The 7222-nt window shown below is 37.0% G+C and overlaps 1 long non-coding RNA gene across 1 annotated transcript; it reads left to right on the top strand.

Moving 5' to 3' along the window:
* The first annotated feature begins 906 nt into the window (after window positions 1-906).
* LOC107802277 (uncharacterized) lies at window positions 907-6986 on the top strand. Its single transcript, XR_001651809.2, has 2 exons — window positions 907-1489; window positions 5119-6986. It is a non-coding gene; the product is annotated as an uncharacterized LOC107802277 (long non-coding RNA).
* The last annotated feature ends 236 nt before the right edge of the window (window positions 6987-7222 follow it).

Genomic DNA, 7222 nt, shown 5'->3' with positions numbered 1-7222 from the left:
ATGCCAAGTACAAAGTCGGTGAAAAGTAATGACAAGTTGAAACAACTGGTGGCTGAAGAGTCACTTCTGATGAGGATATTCTAGTGAAATCAAGTGGAAATGATAAGTCTAGTGTGAAGTCTGGTAAAAGAAAGTTGAAAACTGTGAAGGAACCTAGTTCTGTGAAGAAAGTGAAACATGAAAGTATGTCTGGTAAAGAAAAGTTGAGGTACCAGAAGGTTCTGTGGGGTCGCACATTTGACTCAGTGTAGAAATGTAATTTTTGACCCTCCCGGAAATTTTATACCATTTAGTGCTTAGATGTTGGTTTTAGGCCTAATATCACTTTTGACCTTTTTCTTGTTTTATTTAATCTTATAAGTTAAAAAAAACTACAAAAATATTTGCTTTGTTTAGCTTATTGATAATTTTACTAGTTAGTTTTATTTTATTTGTTCTTTAAAAAAAGATAAAAAAGGAAAAGTTTCAAAAATACTTTACTTAGTAGTTTGAATTTTAAGTTCTAGGTCTTATATAAGTATTGAGTAGTATTTAAGTTTCTTTAATATAGATATCTTAATTTCTTTTAACTATTCTCAATTATTGTAAATAACTAGCATTTTGTGATTAATATTTTTAAAAAGAAAAAGAAAAAAAGAATGAGTGAATTGAAAACAAATAAAAAAAGAAGAAGAAGAAGAAGGAAACATGAATAAAGAAAGAATTGGAAAAAGCCAAAATCAAGAAGACATAATTGAAGGTGGTCCCCTCTCTTTTTCCTATACTCACGTACCCCTTCTTCCATTACATTCCTTTTCTTTCTTCTAGCCAATAAAAGATTGTCACATCACTCCTCTACAAGATTCCTTTCAACAACTCCACATGCACCTTTTTTTTAATTCCGACTCACGTTATTGCCCAGGGCCCCCACGATTTTTCTTGGAAAATTCTCTTTCTTTCCAAACACTGATATATACACATAGAGAACATACAAAAGAGGATAGAGAGCAGATTAGAGAGAGGGAGGAATAAAAAAAGACTGGTCTGCTTCTCCTTCCTCCATGAAAATCAGTCCAAAAGTCTCTCAAAATGCCACGTAAAGCTCTAAAAAGACTACAAAAAAACGCAGCCCAAATCTCCCTCTTTAGTCAACTTCCTCAGCCTCTAAGCTCACCAAAAACCAGCTGAAAACCCATCCGAAATCAGCTCCAAAATTTCTCAAACACCACTAAAACATCACCACCCAAATAGCAGCAAAAAACTGGCCAAAATCCCGGTGAAACAACAATCTCTTTTTAACAAAATTAGCTGCTGCCGAACTTCTAAATCCAGCTTAAAACTCGCCAGAATTTTGGTCGATATTTCGAGTGAAGCTATGGTTCCGGTTCAAAGTCCTGTTCGCGTTTTATGCTCTAAAATGGTTGCTGTTTTGGTCTTTGACAGCTGGACAATCATCATATATGTACAAAACTTTGCTTGGATTTCCCTCGTAAATAAAGTTTGGTCTGAGGTAGGTCTGTTTCTCCATATCTTGTTTCAATGGTATTAAGCTTGTTTTAGTTGGAAGGCTTTTAAATTAATGTTTTGATTTATTTTTCTGTTTAGTTTCTTGTAAATATTTTCCCTTTTGCTTTGTGTATTTCATTTGCATTTAGCTTAATTATTTTTGAGAGTCTTATGCTTGGTTTGGTGTTATCTCGTGTTCGTTTACTGCGTCTTCTCTGTGTTATGGATATTGCAAAGTTGCTGCCCACTCCCCAAAATCCCAGCTTCAAGTTTTTTATCTGCTCACTATCACTATCGTCTCACTGGTGATACTGTAATCTCTTGCTATCTGAAAATTAAGTGAATTGCTTACACATTAGTATTGATGGTATTTCTTTGCTTGAGTCGTCCATGTCCTAAAGAGCAGAAAGCACATATCAGCAAGTATAACTCATTTAACTATAATAATAAATCCAGAGGAGCTATAGGAAAATCTGCTATTCAACTTAAGCAAAACAAGGAGCTTGCAAATTAAAAGATAGTTTTTCTGTTAATTATGCTTGTTTTAGTCCGTTTTTCAATAGCATTGGATGAGAACAACTAAGTTTGGTATGAAATACTTTCCTTCTCAAAGCCTGCGCATTTTCTGTCACTTTTGGATAACCTATGTACTACTCAGGCAAAAGTATTTTGCTCATCATTCGGATAATGCACTGAGGAAACACCTATCAAAAATAACAACAACAACAACCCAGTATAATCCCACTTAGTGAGGTCTGGGGAGGGTAGTGTGTAAGCAGACTTTACCCCTACCCTAGGGTAGAGAGACTGTTTCCAAATAGACCCCCGGCATCCTTCCCTCCAAGAACTTCCCACCTTGCTCTTGGGGAGACTCGAACTCACAACCTCTCGGTTGGAAGTGGGGGTTGCTTACCATCAGAGAAACCCTCAACGATTAATATTCCAAAAAAACCCCGATAGAATGCTCTAGGTGCATTTTAATAAATTATCATGATTATGTACGCGTTCGAGTGGTGTAATTATGATTTCCAAAATAATAAATCGAGGTATGCGTTTGCACAACTTCGGCCAAATTTTCTTAATAATTAATAAAACGTGATTAATTGTGGACACGTACGTGTGACATAATTTTTGACGCGCCAAATGAAATGAGTACACGTACGCGTGACGCAATTCTTTACTTACGAATAGTCAAGCAATTAAAAGTGGTAAAAGGATAAATGCACATAGGTTCTAAAAATAGGTAATTAGACAATTTAAGCCAAGTATAAATTGCTAAGCGACCGTGCTAGAACTACGAAACCAGGGAATGTCTAACATCTTCTCCTGGGTTAACAGAATTCCTTATCTAGAATTTCTCATTCACAGACTTTTAAATAAAGTCGAAATTTCCTCGATTTGAAATTTAAAATAAACGGGTGACTTGGGACACCAAATAAACTATTCCAAGTGGCGACTCTGATAAAAATAAATAAAATAATCCCATTTCGAATTATGTCACTTTAATTGGAAAAACTCTCATATACCCTCTCGGGGTCTAAAAAGGAGGTGTGACAGCTCTGGTGACTCTGCTGGGGATAAGAACCCAGAACTTTCGGTTCAGGGTTCAAGAATTCGAGCTTGTTAAATATGATTTTATTTGGCTTTATTGTTGATATTATTGTATCTGGTGGGCTTAATGTGCTAATTGCCATTTATATACTGCTTTGATATTTCTTGAACTGTATTTAAATGTCTTCTTACGCCTCCTTCATGAGTCTTCTGAAAAATGGTGCTCACGTTCGCGTGGCCCACTTTTCTGTTAGAGTTATACCAAATAGAATAGGGCTGGGCAAGCAACAAGGCCGGACAGACTTTCGTGCTCCCGATACAATGCCCCTTCCTCGACTCGAGTTTGTCCGCTCGGATAAGCCAGATCTAGAACACAACCCCAGGTTTAAACCTAGAATAATACAACCTCATGCCAGATCCCTAGTAGCAACGCTTGATTTTATTTCAGACATAGGGTCTCTACTCCCTAGTCGTTTTTCCAACATAGGGTCTCCACTCCCTAGTTGATTTTATTTTAGACATAGTGTCTCCACTCCCTAGTTACTTTTCCAACATAGAGTCTCCATTCCCTAGTTGATTTTATTTTAGACATAGAGTCTCCACTCCCTAGTCGCTTTTCTAACATAGGGTCTCCACTCCCTAGTTGAAGTTATTTTAGACATACGGTCTCCACTCCCTAGTTACTTTTCCAATATAGGGTCTCCACTCCCTAGTTGATTTTATTTTAGACATAGTGTCTCCACTCCCTAATCGCTTTTCCAACATAGGGTCTTCACTCCCTAGTTGAAGTTATTTTAGACATAGGGTCTCCACTCCCTAGTCGTTTTTCCAACATAGGGCCTCCACTCCCTAATTGAAGTTATTTTAGACATAGAGTCTCCACTCCCTAGTCACTTTTCCAACATAGGGTCTCCACTCCCTAGTTGATTTTATTTTAGGCATAGGGTCTCCACTCCCTAGTCTGTTTTTCAACATAGGGTCTCCCCTCCCTGGTTGAAGTTATTTTAGGCATAAGGTCTTCCTCCATAGTTTGGTTTTCCAACATAGGGTCTCCACTCCCTAATTGAATTCTATTTTAGATGGGTTTCCATCCCTAGTCGCTTTCTAACATAGGCTATCCACTCCCTAGTTGAATTTACTTTAGACATAGGGTCTCCACTCCCTAGTTTGCTTTTCCAACATAGGGTCTCCACTCCCTAGTTGATTTTATTTTAGACATAGGGTCTCTACTCCCTAGTCTGCTTTTCCAACATAGGGTCTCCACTCCCTAGTTGATTTTATTTTAGACATAGGGTCTCCACTCCCTAGTCGCTTTTTCAACATAGGGTCTTCACTCCCTAGTTGAAGTTATTTTTATACATAGGGTCTCCACTCCCTAGTCTGCTTTTCTAACATAGAGTGTCCCTTCCCTAGTTGATTTTATTTTAGACATAGGGTCTCCACTCCCTAGTCGCTTTTCCAACATAGGGTCTCCACTTCCTAGTTGAATTTATTTTAAACATAGGGTCTCCACTCCCTAGTCTGCTTTTTCAACATAGGGACTCCACTCCCTAGTTGATTTACTTTAGACATAGTGTCTCCACTCCCTAGTCACTTTTCTAACATAGGGTCTCCACTCCCTAGTTGAAGTTATTTTAGACCTAGGGTCTCCACTCCCTAGTTACTTTTCCAACATAAGGTCTCCACTCCCTAGATGAATTTACTTTAGACATAGGGTCTCTACTCCCTAGTCGCTTTTCCAACATAGGTTCTTCATTCCCTAGTTGATTTTATTTTAGACATAGGGTCTCCACTCCCTAGTTGATTTATTTTAGATATAGGGTCTCCACTCCCTTGTCGCTTTTCCAACATAGGGTCTCCACTCCCTGGTTGATTTTATTTTAGGCATAGGGTCTCCACTCCCTAGTCTGCTTTTCCAACATAGGGTCTCCACTCCCTAGTTGATTTTATTATAAATATAGGGCTCCACTCCCTAATCTCTTTTTCCAAAGGATACACAATCCTGATTTTATTGCTTTCAATAAAGAAATAGTTTAGAGTTTTGTTACAAATAACTTACAAAATTTTTCTTGTGAAAACTAGGGCAGAAAAGTTTGTTCGTTTGTCTGTTTTGGTGCCTGAACAGGTTTTCACCGTGAGGCACAAAGTTTGAGATTCCCAAAAGAAGAAGTCTCAACCCAAATAAAAGAAAAGAAGAACAAGAAAAGAAGTTGAACTCTAAGTATAAAAGCGGAGAAAGGATGCGAACTGCCCAAGATATGATTGAAGTCACAAGCTTTTCATGTCCCGCCTTGATCCGAAGAGCTGAAGAAAAATGAACATGCGTTTGCAGCTAACGAGCATCAAAATTCAGATCGGAGTCTGCAAGAAGAACCAGCCAAGACTCAAGATCATGCTTCAGAAGATTTATCGATAGGAATCTTATAACTCATAGCTGATAGGTTTAGTTAGTCTTTTTATATTTTGATTTTGATGTAATAAAAGGACTACAGACTGGAGCCTCAACGGAACCTCACTTGACTCTCAAACTCATCACTCCATCATCCTTCCAGAACTACACCGACCTAATTCCTTTATAGCCAAGGATATGTAGGCAACGTCCCAAGCAAGGTTCGGTCAAACCTTTTCAAAATGCTTCCAAATGGAGTTTCAAACGGGTAAAAATTGTTCGTAATTATCTCTGCCCAAAAACTCTTCATGTTTCTGAGGAAAGAGGGGCAGTTGTGAGCACCTAATTTTTGTCTTACATAAAAATAACTCCTAAAAATAAACCAAAAATGATATTTAAGGGATTTTAGAAGTTTTTCTTTATTTAGTTGCATTTCATGCATTTTTAATATTTTAAAATCATAGAAAATGATAAAAAAATGTCACATTTTAATTTCATGTCATTTTAGGTCCAATTTGCATGTAGGAATTAATTTTATTAAGAACAATCACAAAAATGGTCATTTTTACATATTTAGCTTTTAGTCTTTAGAAAGTAGTGTTTTTATTTAGTTATTTTAATAGATAAATAATTTTAATTTTTACAAATTAGATTGATTTAGGATTAATTTAGGATTTTATTAGATTTTAAAATCAAAGAAAAAAAAATGGAAAAAAAGATTTTGATTTAATCTTCCTACTCCAAAGTTAATTAGCCCAAATTCATGACCCAAATCCCTTCAAGCCCAAAACATTGAGCCCATATCCATTCCCCATTTAACCTAACCTAATTCCTACCCCTATAAAATAACACTTAACTTCTAAAATCAAAAAGACCAAAAACCTAGAGCGGGGAAATAATTTTCAGACGCACCCCCTCGAAAAGAAAAAGAAGTGAAGAACGATAGTGGCCAACTATCTGGACTCCCTTCAAAAAATTGATCCAAAAATCTTAATCTCCAAGAAAAGCAGCAGAGCATTGCCATTCCCTCGAGGCCAAATCCATTCAAAGAAAAGAATAGAAAAAAAGAGTTCACCTAACCACTTTCCATTAAAACAAACAGCAATAGCCATTTTCTTTCCATTGCCACCTTCACTAATTTCGTACTCATGCAATTTTTGCCAAGGCCATCGATTCATCCCGTCGACAGCTCTTGGAGGTCCTTCGCCGGAAATCTTTGACTGGGGGAACACGGAAAAACAGAGAATGAGAGTAAGAGGGAGGCGGCGAGTTTCAGTCTAGAAATCGAGTGAACAGTAGCTTCGAGCCTGGGTTACGAGTTTTCCGATGTCGATTCGAGGTTCCGGTTCGCGATTTCAAGGAGTCAAGCTTAACTTAGGTCCGTTTTTGTTAAATTTGGATCTTCATTTTGCAGTTCATCTTGTACTGATTTGGGCCTGAGATTCTGCCATTTTGGAAATTCACATGTTAGTGTTATTTTATCGTTATTTGTGTAATTTGTTTGTGTTTGTTATTTTGTGATATTTGTGTTGTCTATGTTAATATCGAGTTTGGAGATGAATAACTGTGGACATAGAATCAGCATTTTTGTTTCCCCCATTTTTTGATTTGGTCTTGTTACTAAGTTAATAACTGTACAACCGTTCTTTCCCAATTGTGAATGTTTTGTTTTTCCTGTCTATAGACAGAATATTTTTTTTGCCCGACTTTAATACATGCGTGCACATATGAGCATTCTATCCAGTTGAATTCTTAATTTATATTCAAGATTGAGTCTTTGTTCATCCAGCAAAGGAG

Source organism: Nicotiana tabacum, chromosome 6, assembly GCF_000715075.1.
Source record: "Nicotiana tabacum cultivar K326 chromosome 6, ASM71507v2, whole genome shotgun sequence".
Lineage (NCBI taxonomy): Eukaryota > Viridiplantae > Streptophyta > Magnoliopsida > Solanales > Solanaceae > Nicotiana > Nicotiana tabacum.
This window is presented reverse-complemented; position numbering and strand designations above follow the sequence as displayed.